Source organism: Formica exsecta, unplaced genomic scaffold (genome assembly GCF_003651465.1).
Source record: "Formica exsecta isolate Colony F162 unplaced genomic scaffold, ASM365146v1 scaffold253, whole genome shotgun sequence".
In the NCBI taxonomy this organism is placed as follows: domain Eukaryota; kingdom Metazoa; phylum Arthropoda; class Insecta; order Hymenoptera; family Formicidae; genus Formica; species Formica exsecta.
Genome location: NW_021849803.1, coordinates 215,227 through 236,427, shown reverse-complemented (window position 1 = coordinate 236,427; position 21,201 = coordinate 215,227). Strand labels below are relative to the sequence as shown.

Sequence of the window (21,201 nt, the reverse complement as noted above, 5' to 3'; positions counted from 1 at the left end):
TATAGAGAAGTTAAAATCTTAAACATGTTTTTAATGTTTTTAAAATATACGATCAATATAAAAATTAAAAATTTGAAAATGAATTATATTGGTACAAGATAATTTTTTGTAAAACTTTGAAAACGAAAAATACAGTTCATGTTTTTAAAATATACGATCAATATAAAAATTAAAAATTTGAAAATGAATTATATTGGTACAAGATAATTTTTTGTAAAAAGAATTAAACTTTGAAAAAGAAGATATTTTGATTGTGAAGTCATTTATTCTATAAGAAATGATAATCTTTGTATAAAAACATTTTCCAAAAACAATTTATTCTACGGATTTCAAAATCTGAAAGAAAATGTTTATACCTCGGGACGTAATTCTTTTAAGAAATCCAAAATATCCGTGAAAAAGTGTTAGTCGTAAATTTATCTTGCAAATATAATCGAAAAAATACTTTCCTGCTCGGAAGCACATATCTTGCGTCTTCCTTATATATATACGTATCCCTCGTTCGGGGTGTAGATTCTCGACTTTTAGAACCTGGTTGACCGACCTTTGCTCGCACTTTTTCGCTGAGGTCCGAGGATTTCCTACTCTCTCTGCGCACGTTTTTCTTTTTCTTTTTATTAGAATTCAGTCCTTTCGCACACCGTACCGCTTTACGAGTCGGTAAATAATTTATGAACCACGTTCTTCGCTTCGATTTCACGGCACGACGCATGCAAAGAAAAATTCGGTTCAATCTGCTGTCGCAGCCGAACTCGTTCTCTCTTTCGCTTGTTCTAATAAAATACGCGTCATTTCCAGGAAGCTTTCTACTCTCTTTCCGCAGGAAATCGAAAAGTTTTGAACTGCCCAGATCGTTCGATGCAAATTACTTGACCAGTGATTGCGATAAATCTATACGTTCAACTTGTAATAATTATTCTGGACGAATCAAACAAAACCAGCGAGAGAAGTTAAACGATATAAACGATGTTCTTATAATTATGATCATGGAACGGAGATTCTTATGTTCGTAAAAAAATGATTTAATCGAATGAATGCATTTTAGCATTTTAAAAAATTGTGTATGCCTTTGCAACTGCTGCATTGTCGTACGTTTTTCATTTATTTATATTCACTTTTGGCAAATAGATTTCTTGAATATCGATTATGTAAATGTATGCGCGCTCTCTCTTTACAAAATTATTCAAATTATTGCTAGATTTAGCAGAATGGTATACTTATAACTATATAGCCATTTAAAAGATATTTGATTTTGCATTTCACTTGGGCATTCATGCGCTCTTTTTTACGGGAATGTTAAATTTCGCGAGGCGCTGTTATATTCGTATTCGCAATGTCATTTAGAATCCTTTAACATCGTAAATTCGTTCGAGTCGCCGACTACGATTACTCGAGATCCGTTATGTAAGTTCCTTACAATTTTTGTGAACGAACGCGATCGGAACATTGTCTATCTATGTAGCCACGCAGCTTGGGAATGTCATCACCAAGTCAAATCAATGAACCACGATTGCTGCTGGTACCGCTTCTGCTTTGTGCCGGGTTGAGAGAGCACCTAATGGCGTTTGTACGTGAGCTGAGAAAATCCATTAGGGGCGTTATTGAAAACGTCGGGAACTGTTTCCGACTATGATGTTCCGTTTTCAGCTTTCTCTTTCTCTCTCTCTTTTTCTTCCTTTCCTTTAATGTGCAGTCTTTATCTTCTCCATCTGTCCTTTTTGTAAAATGTGCGTGAGATGGATTTCAAACCAAACTCAGAACTTGAGTACGTCTTCTATAGTAATAAGAGATCATAATAAGCACAAATAGTTCTCTGTTTATCACACGAAAGTTGTCGCGCAAACTTGGATCGTCGCGGAAGACTCGACTTTAATCTCTCCGCTATTATCTAGAGTCTAGAGATACGCATTTATACCTTTAATAATATGATTTTCAAGCTATATAGAATTATTAAAAATTTTAAATTTTAAATATGTTTAATAATGTAGTAATTTAAAAACTTTTCCCGATAAATTTTTGCGAAGTGCATTCATAATTATTACAGTATTAATTTTGCTACAATATTTTATTAAAACTCAAACTCATAATTCTTGGTCTGTGTTTTCTAAAATACTATCGAAAGGGAAAAAACTAAAACTTAAAATAATAAAATGAAAATTTTCTTTCTCGTTGTGTATATTAAAATTAAAACTATGAAATCATGAAAAAGAACAGCACAAAGAAACATTACTAAATCAAGCTTACTTAATCTTTACTTAAATATGCCAACGGAGACAAAAAATCAATACACATTTTGTGTGAATGGCCATTTAATTAGACGCCATATATATACATGAAGCCATGACCAAAGTTCGCTTTGAGAGAGCAGCATCAAAAGACAGGAAACCATAACGCGTCGAACTCCTTATGGCGGATGCGGTTTAGCGCGGTTAAGTACGCTCTTTCTAAGGAGACCGGCACCGCGAGAAGTAGCTACCCACTGCAAGTTGCGGAGCTAAGTTTATATGTAGTTCAACGTTGCGACGCAGGGAGTTTCAGAGGGTGAATGTACATCCGAGACAAGAGTCGGAAAGTGCGCCGTTTCAGTAAAATCCGTACGAAGCGCACCAGTTTGCAGCGAGACATATGTGTACATACACACACATGTGCGCGATTTTAGTACGCTCTAGTTGCCCGTTTCTTAGCACTAGATTACTCCGTAAAGAATTATGGTTAATAGCATCCTTTGCTAGTAACATTCTCCTATTAACTGTGCAACTTTCTGCTATCAAATCAATTTTCATGTATGAAAAAGAATACGTGAAAAATATATATAATAAGTGTAATATAAATAATTTTTGTAGAGTCATATTTTATTCTTTAATTTTTGTATACAAATAGAAAAAAAAATTAAACATGCATAAATATTTTTTCAGCTTTATTTAATTTGTATAGCTTTGGCTAAGAAAAAGTTTTTAACCAGCAGCTGTTTGTGATTTGATTTAAAATAATATTTTTTAATTATAGAGTATTATTTTTTATTATATCCTCTAGAGATTTAAAAATTTTCTTTTATGCCAAAATAATTACGCATGAAAAAATATAATTAACATACAATGCAAACTTTTATTTTTACTTTTGATTCATACGACGGTACCGTTTCTTTTGTGTCCAAGATTGTAGTTCTTTCATTGATGTCGTACATTGAGTAACGATCTTAGCAGTTTAGCTATTCAAAGAATTCGTGATTAATATCTGCACAGACACTTGTCTTTCAATGCGATACAAGCAAATTATAATGAAAAAATGAAATAAAAGAGATAATATTTTCAAGAATTTCTCCCTCTTCAATATCGCTTTTGAACTATTAAGATAAACGAATTAAAAAAGAAAGAAACTTTCGGTATATATATCCTCAAATACATTTTATTATTTTTAGTGTGTATCGATTTTATAATTATAATAATTATAATCGCATGTATCGCCTACTTTATTTTATAAATTGTATAAATACTCACTTCGTGAAAACTGTCGCATTTAATGCACGACGAGAAGGGTGTTGAATGCAAATATAAGTAGATTTGAAATTGAGTCTACAGAATGCTCGTACATATTTACCATACATATTGTGAATTCGGCAATTTAAACATCTCTTATAATCTTTTATCGTACAGCATGCTATTTTTGTTATACTTAACAAGAAAAATTTTTATTTTTGTGTTAGTGTGATTAGAATCCACAGTTTTTCCCCTATGTGCGTATAAAATATTTTTTTAAAAAGAATTATACGATGACGGGAAGGACATGAAATATGGTGCCGCTCAAAAGAGACGGAAATCAAAATGCTATTCAGCAGAGCTTTTTCCGCAAGATGTTCTTTCAGGCTTTCTCTTTTATCTTCTTGGCTTTCTATCTTATTCAAGAGAACGAAAAGACGATAAAGGAGTCGGCACAATAATCGTCACCGATTTCAAGCTTTTCTAGTCCATTGGATAAAAGAAAGGATTTGAAATAATTTTTCATTCTCGATATGATTGTTGACAGTATGTATTGTCTAACATTTCTTCGCTAAACTGAACAAATTAATCAATTCGAAATTTTCTATTAACTTTTGCTGTCCTTATATCTATGATTATATCTAATTATGATTATATCTATTTAATTACGAAATAAATTGTGTTGTTAATCATGCGATTATCATTACTTTTCGTATGAATTAAGTCTGCAAATATGATATTAAACGAAGATGAATAAAGTATATTTGTCATAATTTCGCGGCGTTTTAAAATAATCAATTTTAATAAATCTACAATTGTGTTTATAATTCTCCGTGAAATATATGTACACAAGACAGCAAATATATATCTTTTTCTCTTTCTCTCTTTCTTGTCAATTATAATGTGTCTAGATTTACGCGAAATGAGATTTATTTGATAAAATAAGAAGTCACAGAAAAACAGATCGTAATTGATTAAAAAAATATATTGTGTTTGCAATTGTTTATATTAGAAGACGCAAACATATACACTCTCTCTCTTTCACAATGTGAAGATGGATTAATATTGCGACACTTTACAATAGCTTAGAGAACTAATCTTATTGAACATATGTTTACGCTTTATTACCTAGCTACTGCTGTTTCGTAACGCGATTTAATTTTGTCGCAATAGTTGTTCTTTTATGATTACGCGAAACATATATTGTGAAATATATCATTTATTCTTATATATGTACATATATTTAAGAATATAAAGAACAAATGAAACGAAAATGTTATAGACTCATTTATGACAGAGCTATGTAATAGTATTTACATTGGGCATAATAAATTATAATACAAGAAAGAAAGAAATTGCGAGAAAGAAATAATTCTTCTAACTTAGATTCACACAAATAACTTTTCATGAATAAAATTATTATTCTGATGCTATGAAGTAGACTATAAGTTGGTCGAAAGTTTGCTATAAGTTTGATATAGCACGTAAAAATGTAAAATAATTTTGTTCGTTTTCTTCTAAAATTTATTCTGTGTGTATATCTATACATATATCATTCTCAGTATTCCAAATACAAATTTACAAGATATATTTCATGTTGCTTTGTGTATATATTCTTAAAATGGTATTTACGAAAAAAATATTTCCCTTTATTTTATGTCGAGCAAGAAAAAATTACATAAAATTTTATAAACTTTTTATTTACGTAAAGTTTGTTATGCTTCAACGACTCATATAATTACAATAGTTTCTATTTATCTGTACTGCATCGGAAAGTTCTTTAAGCAGTTTAGTAGTTCAAGCAGTATAGCACGTGGGAAACATTCAATGTTATGCTAAACGTTTCAACATTTTCATAGTTTAGAAAGTGAGATTAATAGGCGGCGCGTATTATCGCATTAATTTTACATTAAACAACCGTCTCGCGTTACCCAGGTGTTCTGGACACACCACAAATACATTCAAATTTTCAACGACCCGAAGTAAATGTCTGTTCATCCAAGATATTACATTTCCATCACGACGTTACGGAATTTGGATATCGCGTGAAATTGAAGCTCATAATTCCATGCACGCGGGCTATCTAAGCTGTACATTAATGCTCGCCACCTACGCTTTGGTATGTTGCCCGCTTTACATGTTAATTGCGTAAACTTAGCCGCTACCAGTCGCATCATATGACAGACGATGTAAATAGATGATTTTCTGCTGTACCACGTTATGGACGATATCTGAGCATAATTTTTCCAACGTATTCTATATTCTACATTTTATACGTGATATGAAAAAAAAATATCGAAATATTTTGCTATAATTTTATTATTATGCGAGTAAACTTGACACGAAGATCGAGTAAATCTGAATTAATCGACGGGATTGTATTTCCGTGGGATTATCTAGTCTGTGTCGTGAAACTGACACCCCCGATTCAGCGCACGCGCCAACTAAATTATGCACTAATTACTCAACGTGTGCATTTCTGCGTCGCTCATCGATCTCTGCAATGCAGGCTGATTGCGCGAAGTTTACACCGTTAAAATTACGTGGGACGTAATATGCACCGTTCTGCGGCAGAACCAAAAAATACAGGTCAACTTCGTAAAGATATATTTTGAGTAACTGAGTATATTTCTTATTTTATAATGTTGCTCAATATATAAATTGATTCTCCATGAAACATAATATTTTATCTTAGAATTATACTCTTACTTTCTACAAATTTCATCATAAGTATCATAAAAAAATGTTATACTTTTACTAAAAATTTAATTTCAAAAGTGAAAATCTTTTATTTGTACCTACGAAATACAAAATTATACATATATAAAGGATTTTTCCAAAATTATTAATATTTACATATAATAATTCTTCTATATTTCTGCATCACTGGATAATTTTATATTATTTAGGCATCTTTCAATTTTTAATCAAATTGATCAATTATTATATTCTCTTCGTTTTCAGCAATAACCAGTTCAACTTATAAAAACAATCTTCTATTAAATGACAAACAAAAAATCAAAATGTTAGAAAAAGAGAAATAAAATTGTTTCTTCTCTTTTTCTCTCTTCTAATCTTGAATTTACGTAACAAAACGCATAATATAAGTAATTTAAATTTGATAATTATTTTATTTGATTAATTGCAATATATATATATATAGTCGAACAATAAATAATATCATTATATCATTATGTAATGCTGTTACTTATGCCATGTTTCATCTTGCTAATTAGTTGTGTAAGGAGTTTATGTCACGTCGATCAGATGAAGTTTGCATTTCGAAATTACATTATAATGCGGTATATGTGTAATATACGCAAGGGCACATGTAACTTTCGGCAATTTTCTGCGAAAGTTTCGAGAACTTGTTATAATTCTATTCGGTCGCCGCATAAGGAACGTTATTACATGTATCCCTGATAACCTCGAAAGGTATCTATCTTACCCTTCGTCGACTCGCGAAAGTTGCTATAGGCCCACCAACAAAGTTTCACCTCGCGTATGCAAGTGTTATGCACCATACTACATACATATAGGATGTACCGAAAGCAGAGTGTATAGAGTTTGCGAAAGCCACGAGTGTTTTCATGAAGTTTCTTGTTAGCCTTTTTATAACGTAAGTGCTTCAAAGTACAATATATTTCAACATACAAGCTGGTTGAAGTTCGTGTCGCATCCGAGTGAAAATTCTTGTTTTTTAAGCGATATTTATATAACTTTTTTTAAAATGAATAACATATAACTTAAAAAAAAAAAAAAATTAAAAGAGAAAAAAGAAAACTTAAAAACAAAAAAGATATATATACATATAAATATACAATGATACAATTATACAAATCAATTAATGTAAATCTTTCTTCTCGTTTAAAGATTATAACATTTTTTCCATTTTACTGAATTCTTTTATTATTTATTTGATTCGTAGTTAGATTGATTATTATATTTTTTTAATCAAATATTTACATTGGTAAAAAATAATAATATGTAAATTAAAACTCATAAATTAGGAAACGAGATATGGTTTATAATCGCATATAAATAATAATATATGTGACATTATTTGTTTCTCACGCATTTTGACCAATATATTCGTAATGATGTCATAAATCCGGCTATAAATGTTTTCGGTGATTTATATGTGATCAGTTCTATACATATGTGCGATAAAATACACGACAGGAAATATATAATAAAATACATATAATATACGTACATAGTGTACAATTTTTCCGACGCGCCAAATATTTATGAGTTTTTTTAGAATAAAAAAATTTACAATGGTAATGCTTTTTTTAAAATAAATTGGTGAACAGAATCGATTAGACAGAAACTGGTTGCACAATATGGGATTTACAGAATAACAAATATAACAAACCAGCCAAAAATGTTGCGATGCCGCATAAACTTCAATGACAGTTGGCGCAGGAAGTCACGTGTTTTTGACAGTTGTAAAGTTCTCTTATTTTCCCCTCTTTTGGTAAAATATAAAAGTTCGTCGTGAGCTTTTCCTTTAAATGAAGCCATTGGGACGGAACGAAAGTTCTTTTATAAAGATGTCGAACTGTCGATCGTTCTCAAGCTCTTAGAATGAAATACTGTTGAAGCATGAATGAATATCAAAATAAGAATTTTTATTTCTTTATTTAAACTCTTATTCCTTTATGACATAATCCTCTATGACATTTCTTTATAACATAATCCGCTTTGATATTACATGTGTATAATCTCTGAAATCAAACATCTCTGCGGATGCAGATGGAAATAAGGATCTGTAGTATTGAATAGCCATGGAAACTAGATTTGTGAGAGACCAAAGCCGCGTAGATCAAGGAATATGTTAACCACAGTTCTATGAAATCAAGAATTTCCGGATGCGGAAATCTCCGCCGTAAATGGTCCATAAAATCAAGCATTTCTGGAACCAGGGCATCAAAGAGCTATAGATCTAAAAATCTGCGCGCTCAAGAATCTGTAAAGCTAAAAATCCACGAAAACGAGGATTTAAGAAGCGAAGGATTTGCGGAACTAAGGATTTATGGAGTCATAAGTCTATGATTTGGAAAAAGAATCTGAGAAACTAAGAATTCGTGAAATCATTGAAATCCCAACGTCCATACAGTGGACGCTGTCAGCAACCAGCTGATTAACTTTGTGTACTTACGATCTGTCATACGACCGGGCAATGTAGGTTTCAACGGGTAGGAAGGATGTGTTAAAAGCGATTGCCTCGTAAACGTTAGTGCTCCCATGAGTATTCTGGCGACTTGACTTGTAGGTATCCGGAAGTACCTACCTACTGGCGTCTGTACGGAACATGTATATAGACGTAGGCGGCTGTATATATTTACACACAATCGACGGCGTTTCCTCTCCCGATTGCAGTATCTATTCCAGAGGTAATCAGGTTACAGGAAGGAAACGGGCAATGTGCGTTCCGCCAGATACTTTCGGCTCTAACTGCGATATACTGCGCAAATCGCCGTTATTAACGGCACTATTTAAGGCACTGTATCACTAAACAATTTAGCTAATTGTCGAAGAATATAATGGATGACTGCGTGTTCAATCTGCGTATAGTGTTTCGTTGTGATTATTTTAAGTATGTTTTTTTAATATACTTGAATTAATTATGATTCATATATATTTATTATAAAAACCGTTTATATTTTGAACGTGACGTAAATCTTGAATTATGAAACGTCGACATTAAATACATCATCTCAGTTTCTATTTATCCATTATTTAAATTTTATTTATCTCATAATTTAATACGATTTTTGAATAAAGTTTCCACATTACTGCAAAATTGTATTTGACATATATATTATACAATATAATATTACAATTACAGAGATATATGTAATTTTCATTATTAATTAACTGGCCGTATCTACGAATGTATCAGCATCATGGTAACCCAACTCATATACTCGCCTTTTTCAACTATCGGAAAGTTTATTTTGAAGTTTACTATTACTTTAGGGCTTCTTCTCGCCGAACTTATGTTTTATCGGCACGTCCTTTTTGTCTTGCTTCCGGCGTTCTTTATTTCCCGCGGGCGACCTTTTTCCGCCAGTGCACTTTTCAAAGACTCTTAATGTAACGTGACGAGGTTATCCAATCTTCTTGCAAGGACGTACTAACGAAATAAAACTGCAACGAATCACTTAATTCGCAACGCGCACAATGTTACCCATCACGCGCGGTCGATCTCGCACATCCGCTGTAAGAACTTCCCGTCCGGAAAATATCTGTTTTCCAATTGCAGTCCCGCGAGATTTACAAAATAAATGGTCTACAAAGCGGAAGTGAAACGGCTCTTTTTTCTTGATTCTCAGCGAAACAGACTCCAGGTTAATTTTAAGTTTGTGCACTAGCCAGTACGATGCAACTAGCGTTGCACCGGCGTTGAAATTTCCGACGTTCACGGTAAACGTTAGAATCGACGTAAAAAGGAAAAAGAAAGGAAGAGCGCATATTTGGTTTCACTGTAGTCGTTGCGGCTTAAAGGGTTAAGACCGATTTGCTAGCAAGAAAAACTTTGCTCACTTATCGTCGAAATAAAAAACAAACAGAACAAACTAGTGGAAAATGAAATGGTTCTTTGCGGTTCCTAAAGATAAGCTGGGTAAGTTTTTTTAGTCATTGTGCTGAGAATGCGGAAAACAACACATTTGCAGTAACTTTTCAAAGATGAGAGAAATATTTTTACATGTTAAAAAAAGAGAAAAAGTCGTATTTCAAATTGGAGATTAGAAAAGGAATAATTTATTTTATTTAGACATATTTATTTATTTCAGGATTATGCAGTTTAAATTTATTGGCATTAATAAAAATAAATTAAAAAATAAAAATAAAAACTTGATTAATTAGCCTTACATAAGAATCCAAAAACATTAGCTTTGCAATTAATAATTTGCAAAATAAAGTATCGTTTTCACACACAACAGATAAAAGAGGGCATTAAATTAAATTTACTCCTTTCAAGAGACATAACACTTTCCATAAAGCTCACCATGTTGCATTTGTACTTTTCGCTCGCGAGTTATAATCGAATTTTATCGGAAACAGCGTGCCATTGAGTTTGGTTAAAGAGGGACGAATTTACAGTGGCGTAAATTCAGAATAGAGGAAACGAGAAGGAGGGAGAGAAGGGGCGAGTATCGGATGACTTTAAAACCCGGAATATTGATTCCCGCGGCTGTACATCGAGTAAACGCATCTCGCTTCCGAATCTTTGACATGTTTTACCGCTCGTTCGCGCGCTCTCTCGATACTGTCAGCGCGCGGATCTCCTTTTGTCTCTTTCGCACTTTCGGAATTTATCGGTTCCGACCGAATACGCATGTAGACACGCGTGCGCTTTCGATTCGCACAATGCGACCGAGCGTTTCGACAGTGTCTGTCAACGACTCGTAGTTTGATGCCGTCGATGAGTCGTCGTGTTTAACGTTCGCGTTTGCGTTTTGATGCTCGGCTTTTAACGCGCGTTTATGGCACGGCACGGCCCAGATATAAACTAAAGCTTCCGTTGATAAGTAAATAGCGGAAAATGTTCGTGGCGCATGCAAGCCGCTCCTGAATAAGCTATTGAGACATACATCATGAAAGTTGGCTTTCACACTCGCTGCCCATCAAAATATTGAATGACGAGTTGTGTGTAATATCCCGGATGTGCGTTTCTCTTATGCTATATAATTTGTTTGAAAATATTTTGATATATATATTGATTTGAAAATAATTTCAAATTTTAATTAATTATAATTTAGAAAAGAAAAATTATTTCCATATCTTATATATTTGTATGCAAAAAAGTAATGCATGAAAAAGTCTTGTAATGCTATTTAGAATTCTATTACTTTCAATATTTATGTAAACAAAATCTTATTATGTCGGAAAAAAAGTATATATGTAAGAGATATCAAAAAGAATTTTTTTCTTGGTGAAGAAAATTGGAAATGCATGGACTGTGCGTTAGTAATCTTCCTGAGAACCAGTGAGCGTTAGAACGAGGGTAGTCACGTAAATGGGAGGTGAGTTCGATGAAAAAAGATGGATGCGATGGATGTCGGCGGTGCAAGGAGATGGAAATATCTTGCGGCTCTTCGCAAGATTTTCCTCCGAGCGTCAGTACCTTTCCTCTTCCTCGGGATATCTCGGTCTGCACTCAGATAGAAGCAGACAGCGACGAAAGTTTGGCAAGGTTTCGAAAGCTCGCTCGCGGCGAGTGTGGAAGAGTCTTAATGGATTGTACCGTGCCACGTATTCACGGGCTTTTAGATTAGAGGAGCCAGAAGTGAAACATTCAGGAGACACAGCAGCGCGAAACAGCTTCCAAATTGATCGGCGGCGCATGATTTAACACTTAATCCCTTCGAATCTTCGGTTTAACGTAAGATGAATTATATACTTTTAGATTGAAGAGCATTAGTTTAGAAAGTCTATTAATATTGCTTTTTGGTATTTATGATATTATGAGTTATAGATATGGATTTAATCGTTCAACTATGAAATCAGTTTTATAATAATTGTTTATTAATCATCAAATTTAAGAAATTAGGCTCTCGAGTGAACTCACAAATTCTAATAATCGCGGGCTAGTAAGAGCCAGAACGCGGATGGCAGTGCGTCAGTTTCATAGAAAAATAAGTTTTCTATGAAACTGAATATGTGCACAGGGCACGAAATTTACTTGGTGTATACCAAGATTTTTTAAAAATTAATCTCAATTCGAGATTTATAATAATCCCTCTTTACCCCCCTGGAGAGACGAAGGCGAGAAAAATATCGGGGCGAAGTCGCTGAATCGGGAATCGAACCCGAGTCTTTCGCTTGCCGGGCGACTGCTCTTACCTCTGAGCTATTCAGACCCCACACCACCGATACTTCTCATTTGCCTTATAATATCTATTACTATTAACGCCATCTTTCAGCCGGCGTGAACTAACAAATTTAAGAAATTAGGCTCTCGAGTGAACTCACAAATTCAAATAATCGCGGGCTAGTAAGAGCCAGAACGCGGATGGCAGTGCGTCAGTTTCATAGAAAAATAAGTTTTCTATGAAACTGAATATGTGCACAGGGCACGAAATTTACTTGGTGTATACCAAGATTTTTTAAAAATTAATCTCAATTCGAGATTTATAATAATCCCTCTTTACCCCCCTGGAGAGACGAAGGCGAGAAAAATATCGGGGCGAAGTCGCTGAATCGGGAATCGAACCCGAGTCTTTCGCTTGCCGGGCGACTGCTCTTACCTCTGAGCTATTCAGACCCCACACCACCGATACTTCTCATTTGCCTTATAATATCTATTACTATTAACGCCATCTTGAGATTAATTTTTAAAAAATCTTGGTATACACCAAGTAAATTTCGTGCCCTGTGCACATATTCAGTTTCATAGAAAACTTATTTTTCTATGAAACTGACGCACTGCCATCCGCGTTCTGGCTCTTACTAGCCCGCGATTATTAGAATTTGTGAGTTTATTAATTATATTTCTTCATATATGTACTTGTAAAATTTATATAAAAAAACGCTCATTGGTTTACATTACTCACGGAGTATATCTTTCATTCTTTATTAAAATATTTTAAGAGTCAATTTTTTAAATAAAAATTTTACAAAAGTCTCATATAAAAATAATTATATTATTAAAAATTTTAAATGCTTCCTGAATAGTTATTTTACCATGAACTTAGTTACTGTTACTATTGCTAATCTTGGTTAGTATTTAATATTCTGTATTTGTAGTAAATATTTAAACTTTTTTTTGTTTTTTCTACAAAATAAAATGTCTTGTCTTTAATATTAAAACTTGTACCTTTTTAAACAAAAGATATCAAATTAACTGTAAAAATATTCAGAATTCTGGTAATACGTATAAAAAGATAAAGTCTTTAATATAAAACGAACACGATTAATTATAATTATATAAGGTAATATTGCAAATAAATGTTCCAAAGTCTGTCACGATTTCACATTCAAGCCAGTTTATTACATCCATCAAGTCTGAGGAAGTCATTAATCTTTAGCGTTACGGCAATATGCTATCGCGTCACTTTGACTTGTGTTCCAATCATGCTTCACCAATGGCTCTTCATAGATGACTTAGGATCAAACGGTTTAATCGTCGATAGACGTGGAGGAATCATTTCTATTGACGTACTCTGTCGCGATTACATCATCCGCATAAATCACTCATTACTGTCGAGGATCGACATAATACCCGACATTGGTACAGAATAGACACTATGCCGGCTTTGTCCCTTCCTTCCCTTCGCTTTGATGTATTACTGATGTCCGGTTTCTGGGTAATAATCGTATAAGCACGACTATAATTCGATTTTAATGATATTAATTATCCTATGTTCTAAAGATAATTTAAAATTTTATTAAAAAAATGTGAACTCTCTAGTTTTTCTACATAATATAATATAGTATATTTATATTCATAAAAGAATTTTTATTTTGGAGGAAGGAAATTGATATGAATTCAAAAATATAATATTGTGAATATTGTTAATTGTTAGGTTAACTTTTAGACCTCGATTTTAATTCTAACAAAAAAGCTTAATCTATTTTTATAAGTGCTTAATTTTATTGAATAAATTATTTAATTTAATATAAAAGATTTGTAATTTATTTTATATATTTATATGCTTTTGAATAAATTTAAAGTAAAATCGAAATCTCAATAAATTTAAAGTGTTTTTCGTGCGTTGTAAATACATCATTATACATATGTACTTATATGTTGTATATATTTAATATAATAATACAAGTTTAATATACATATATATAATAACTAAAATAAAAATGCTATATTTGTTACTAATCTGTTGGCATTTAGAAATATAGTTTTATAAATATCGTTTCGCATACGTTAATCTTTTCGTGATTGAGATAAATGGTACTGTCAAGTGACTGAGTGAGATAGATCTTTATTTTGACTCCTGCAGCAAAACTTTCAATTATTCTTTTGTCAGATATAATTTATTTTATCTTTATAAAATCTGATTATATGGATAAAAATATTTAGTGTTCTAGAGTTTTACATTGGATAATTAAAGACAACTTCATTTTTTTTTAACATTTTTTTATTTTGTAAAAGAGTATATATGTGCAGTTGGGGGAAAAATTTAGTTTATATTATACAATGATAATTTTATACTGTGAATGTTTACGTAATTATTTCAAATCTTTGATAATACTAAATAGAGAGAAAATGTATAAAGAAATGTGTTTAAAAAATGTAATACATCGAAAAAAGAGAGAGAGAGAGAGAGAGAGAGAGAGAGAGAGAGAGAGAGAGAGAGAGAGAGAGATTAGATATATACAACCTTATTTTTGTAATTTTTTAAAAAGAGCTTCTCGGGAGTTAAACATCGCATATGTATATATGTATTTCATATAAATATGTTTGCGTTTGATTTTGCATACCATTTTGCATTTTATCTATAACTTTATTATCAGAAGCAACAGAAAAGATAAATGTTAAACATTCTGTTTATTTTATAAAGAAGATGTTTAAGTCTCTTGGGAACGATTCCCATTCTTTCTCCCCGTTTGTCGCATGAAAAACTCGTCGGTCGGAAGCCTGTTAAAAAATATTTGCTTCAGATTATACAGAGTTTTCTCGGTTTTACCTACACGTCGCAAACATTTTGCCAAGGGCTATCTACTTGTTGGAAGTATCTCGTAGCCGCTATCTAGCGGATATAGCAGCTAGAGTGTCCGCACTCGAAATAGTCGCTGGTACGTCGTGCCGCTTATCTTCAAAGTTTAATACCGGTATATTGATGGCACAGATATACGATGTTTAAATATTATAAAGCTCTCAGAGCTATCTGCAATCTGCAATTCCACTAGAATGACTTCAACGTTCGTGCACGGATATGACGCAAAGAACGATCGATCGCTACCGTTTTTCATTTATACTCATTTAATTTAATCCGAGAAATTTTTACGTTGTGACGCGAAGGTTTAATATCAGTTATACGAATATTTTTATATTATTTTTTAATATAGAGTATTTTAGGATTATTAAAAAATATTTTAGAGAATTTTAATATATATAATTTACGCAGCGTTATAGCATCATGATATGCTCATCGTTTTGTTGATTTGTTTCCATTGGGTAAATATTAATGTTTATTGCAGATTAATAAATACAAAACGTTGTGTGTTGATCAGAATTTTAGGCCACTCTGGGCTATAATGAAATCCTCACTGTACTTTGGAGGCCGCAAGACGAGATTAATGTTGGGGTATTAACGGCCTTAACGGCTAAACTACCCTCTAAATCTTTTCTAGATTCTATCCACGTGGATGTGTATAGCTCTTAAAATACTCTTGAGGTACAAAAAGGGGCGTAAAGAAAAAAATATGTGAAAATTATACATTTTCAAATTATTATAGTTGAATCTGTTCTCAAAGGCTACTCAATATTAAATATGAGTAAAATGTGTATTTAGATAAAGATTAATTTTAAAAACAAGCGTCAAAGTTCTTTAAAAATGAGCGTTATCTTTTTCTTAAATAGTTTTCTAAAAATAATAAAATTAAATAGCTTAAAGAAAACAGTCATATACTTTTAAACAGAGTCGTTTATATTAATTTGTTTTTAATATTTTTATACATTAACCCGTTGTTATAGATATTCTGATTAAAATCATTAAAAATGAACAACTTTTAATTACGTTAAAAGTCGTTTATTTTTAATGATTACGTTAAAAGTATATATATATATATATATTAGTTTTATTAAAAATAATTAAGTTTAACATAAAGAAATGACAGTATATATAATAAATACTATATTTTATTATTACTGTATTTAAAAAAAATTGTCATTTTTATGATGATTGTCCGCGCGGTTCCTTTTTTTATTGTTTTTGCGATTTCAAAAATATAGGAAGCTTTTGTGATATAAAGAGTATAATACTCATAAATTCTTCAAACGGGTAAAAACATTAAATAATTTTTATTGTATGTTATATGCATTATTCTCTTCTCCTATTCAATTGAAGAATACGAATCCTGCACTTATATTTTTTAGATTTTTTGCTCCTGATATCCTTCGCGTGAGGCGCTTTTTGATGGAGTGTTTTTCGCACTTTGACGAAATTCCGGAAACTTCGGATCGCGTGACATGGGCTAATTTATCACGACACATTCCGCGACCGCTTTCGGAATCGCTGCTCACTCGTTCGACATTTGTACGGTTCAATTCCGGTGTTCGACTCTTCGACTTTCCAAACCTGGGCAGGCCATGGCTATGCCTCAACGACTTTTCTCGCAAAGTTTACCCTCTATCTTTTGTTTGCTCAATCTATTTTTTCTCCCGCGAGAATATCACGCTCCGTTTCTCTTCATCTCGTCTCCGTTGTTCGATCTTATTTGTCGATCATAATATCTTGGAGAACACATGTCGTGATGATCCGCATTTCATCATGGTTTCGACAATCAAATTTTTTACGTGGAAAAATATCGAGTGCCTTGCATATTAATGAACATATGCAGTAATAGTACAGTCTATACGAATATAATTCTTTATTTATTTAGTTGTTTTTTTTTTTGCAAAATTATAATAGAACCAAAACTATGAATAATGATCCATAATAAAAATAATGATTCAAGAATACAATGTGCAAGATTCGCTTTAAATATGAAATTATTAAAAAAAGCAATGATTATAAATTATGAATTTAATCCATTTTTGTTTTAAGTTCATTGTATATGAAATTTTGTGTAATTATATTTTAAATACACCGGAATAAACGAGAATATGTCGATAATCTCCGTCTGAATGCGCTGGTATAGGTTCCTGAAATTGATCGATGTAACGTGCGAGGTTCACATGATGCACATGATCCTCGATGGATCCTACGGTCGGTGGCTTGACAAGAGAATCCGATAGCCGGGTCGCTGTCGATCAGCCCAAGAATTACTTAGCTCACGAGTTGATCCTAGTCTCGGGACTAAGGCTTTCCACGAAAATCTTAATGATTTGGTCATGTCTTCAACAGATAGGTTCATCTTCGAAGAGATACGGTAGCTTCCGACATTGTATTCGATTACTCCTTAAGAACATCCTCTGTATCTCTTGATAGAATGTTTTATCTAATTCCTATTTCAAGTCTCCTCTATATCTTGTAGAAAAAAAATTAACGATTAAAAGATAACTTAAATCTTGCTTAATAAGATTCCATAAAACATTTTTTGATGCATTGTAATTAATTTTTTTTTAAATTAAATAATAGATTAGTCTTTGACACTATTCTTTAATTTCCATATTTGAATATTCCTCTTTAACAATTAAATTCTACATCCTTGAAGGAAATAAAAGATCTATAAAAACAAAGTTTAATTAAAATTAATTGAGAGAGAATTATATTTTGTTGTTTATTTAAATTACGAAAATTTAATTTACAAAAATTTTTTAATTTTTAATATTAAGTAAGTTATAATTAATAGACGATTTCATACAATATGAGTATATATTTTATTTTGTAATTACTTAATATTTCCTATTATAAAATACTATTATTTATATTGTATACTTTCTAGTCTAGGGAATTATAGTTTGAGGCTTAAAAAAAGAAACATAAATTTTGAACAAGAAATTATTAAATTTAAATGAAAAGTTCTTTGTGATTTAATGGCATGAACAGCTCGCAAAGATTCCGCGTGATTTTTTAATCGATTTAAAAATTTTCTGCGAAAATGTCAGGATATATGCGAGAACTTTGTAGGAAGATAACGCAAGTATTGCGCGGTCGTAACGTTTCATGATTCTGCAAAGTAGAGAATGACGACAGTTCGTTCTATTGAAGCGCGTATTTGAGCTGGCTGAGTAATTCACAGAAGGATCATAGCGCATGTCACAGCGAATTAGCTCGAAGTATTGTGCGAATAACGCTGCCGTTGTTCTATTCACTGCTTACTGTATCGAGAAATATTGGCATTTTTGCCGCAGTTGCATCTTCCTTTTGTAATCGGAAAATGTACATCTGCATTTCGGAACGGTTAAGGAAAGGGAACATTTTGCTAAAATTTTTGTGAACTAATTTTTTAAAAGATATGATAGTCGATCTCTGATTCTTATATATAATTATCATATTTTTTAATTATAACTTTTTTCTCTTTCTTGAATTATTTTTATAGCAACTATTCCTTGATAAAAATTTGCTACGTGCAATATTTTCTGCTTGCTATTTAACGTTGTTATTGTAAATTATTATGAAAATTGTGATTATTGTCCAAAATCTGTATGCATTACGCTTTCGCACAATTCACTTTAGATTAGAGTAAAAATTATTCTATTTGCTTTAGATTACAGTGAAAATTACGATTATCCTTTGCATGTGGAAATAGGGAATATGTTAGAAATTCGTTAGAAGATCTTTAATTTATATTTCAAAATCAAAAATATGAGGGTCACATTTTATCTAAGAATTTCAAAAAATTACGATGTGAAAGTTTCAAAAGATATTGATATTATACATTTTTGATTTGTATTAATTTTATCTCAGTTTTTTACAATCTGTCGTCTTTCTATCAATAAATTATTAATATATTTAACATTTTGTGTATTGTAGTCATGCAGCTCATATTATTTTTTTTAATTTTTAATATTTTACTGTTTCTTAAGATAAATAAATGATATAATAAGGATTAAAAATAAGTTTAAAAAATTTATTTAATTATTTATTCAATTCAATTATTTAGATGAAAATTTAATGATAATGATCAAATCACAAGTAGATTGCATAATTATTGCATTAATTATATAAACTTAATGAATGCTGCAGATTTTTGAGATAAAAGGATAATATATTTTACAAAGATACATTAACACGCGCGCAAAACAATTTTAATACAAAATTTATATTATTTATCATAAAAAGCACGGATATTATTAACGTTATTGCCAATATTAGATTATTAAACTTATACCTTACATGGCGCGCCACTACATAAGCCGTTGTATAACTTCACAATATATCCTCTATCTAAACTATATTTGATATACATACATGCCTCCCTTTAACGGTAAATCCATTAATACTAAGTATAATCATACATTATATAAGTAGTTTCAGTTAACTTTTAAGTGCACTTTAATCGTCGGAATTAATCCGCCTATTTTTTTTTATAACTTTGATTTTCTTATCACACATGTAATTATAGAAGAATTAATTTCTTTAAATTTCTATACTTTTTATTTTACATTGTATGTAGAAATAAAGTCATCTACACACATATTTGTTATGTAATCGCACACAAAATTTTATAATACGAGTATAAGAATTGAATAATTTCAACAAGCTCTCGCGCAAAAGAAAATAAATCGACGACACTTTTTTTGTTGATTTGAGAATATTTAATTTTGAAGGGGTAAAGTTTGCTCTAATTGCGTTTGTTTTCAAGAAGGACGTTGTATTAAAAGTGTACGCGTGTACGAGTTTTAGACGTTTTCTTGTATTCCCACCGATATCTGGAATCATTTATTTCTATGATGATCAGCAGCAAGCAAATTTAATCATAAGTAAGAAAGCACAGCTGACTACCGTTTTGTTCAAACGACATTTTGAAAGAGCCAATTAAAAGTTATTCGGGTTATTGTGCGTGGAGTCGAGTTTGTAGGATTACGTAAAAGAAGAAGGAATAAGGGAGAAAGAGGGGAAAGGTACGCAAAATTAAACGGAGGAAAATTAATGAACTAAGAATGGCAGAAAAGGTGGAGGCGATAACAATTGAACTTTATATAATTAGCGATAATTATAGATGTTATGCGATTAACGAATTTTTTTATATAATAAACTCCATAAATATTATATTATTGAAACAATATGTTAGTAAAAGTGATAATAATTATAAAGATACGTAATTTTTAAAGATATCGTGCTATTTCCCTATAAACTCTATATAACAACAAATTAAAATATTTTGTAAAACGGAAGTATATATCAATTTTCTTTTATTTGGTATGCGCGAGAGAAAGAGGCTCCCGAAATGTTTAGTTTGTTGACAATTATACGTTTTGAGTTACACTTGAATAAAAACTAAATCACAGTATTATTGTTGTTATTCGCGTATATATACGTGGTATTCTGTATTGGCGAAAGAGGAAAAAACAATAACATGTACGCATGATATATACACATCTTATTCAAATACTAGAGTTAGTTGCTAAGGAGCGAGTGTCGAAATAACATCGTGGCTGAGTGACCGTAATAAACACGAGAATATAATTGCAGTATCAGAGTATCGTTGATTATTAATATCTCACTGTTCAGCGTCTCGCTCGCGGGTACTGTTGTGCGTGTGACACTTCTCAGCATTTTTATGCATTGTTGCGCTCCCGGAGCGCATCGAATGGACAGCTTGATTTTTCCCTGGAGCACCCAATCATTGATCGATGACGGGTGTGTGCCTGTCTCCGCTATGCCAGAGGTAAACAAAGAGAAAACAAAAAAGTGTCGTGTTGAAATTCTCTTTCCAAATCTCTCTTTTTCTCTCTCTCTTTCCGTAAATTATTTGTTTTTTTTTGTTTCTTGCAGTTGATTTCAGGGGATATTTACGATCAAAAATTGTTGTCATAAATTAGGAAAAATATTAATTACAACCATTTTCTTTTACGAAGATATTAAAAACTATATTATTTTGTGATACTTTAATTCTTTTTATAATCCGGATTTATTTATTTGATTTT

The 21,201-nt window shown here is 31.6% G+C and overlaps 1 protein-coding gene across 5 annotated transcripts in view; it reads left to right on the top strand.

The window, feature by feature from the left end:
- Positions 1–21,201, top strand: part of LOC115236501 — a 174,156-nt gene that overhangs the window by 47,428 nt on the left and 105,527 nt on the right. For 3 of the 5 annotated variants that reach the window (XR_003884199.1, XM_029809003.1, XM_029809005.1), the window contains exon 1: positions 19,214–20,942. The exons of 1 other annotated variant lie outside the window; for it this stretch is intronic. The gene's annotated coding sequence lies outside the window, so the exon portion shown is untranslated. Of the gene's footprint in view, positions 1–19,211; positions 20,943–21,201 lie in introns of those variants that run through there. One more of the 5 variants, XM_029809001.1, reaches the window with a different exon arrangement.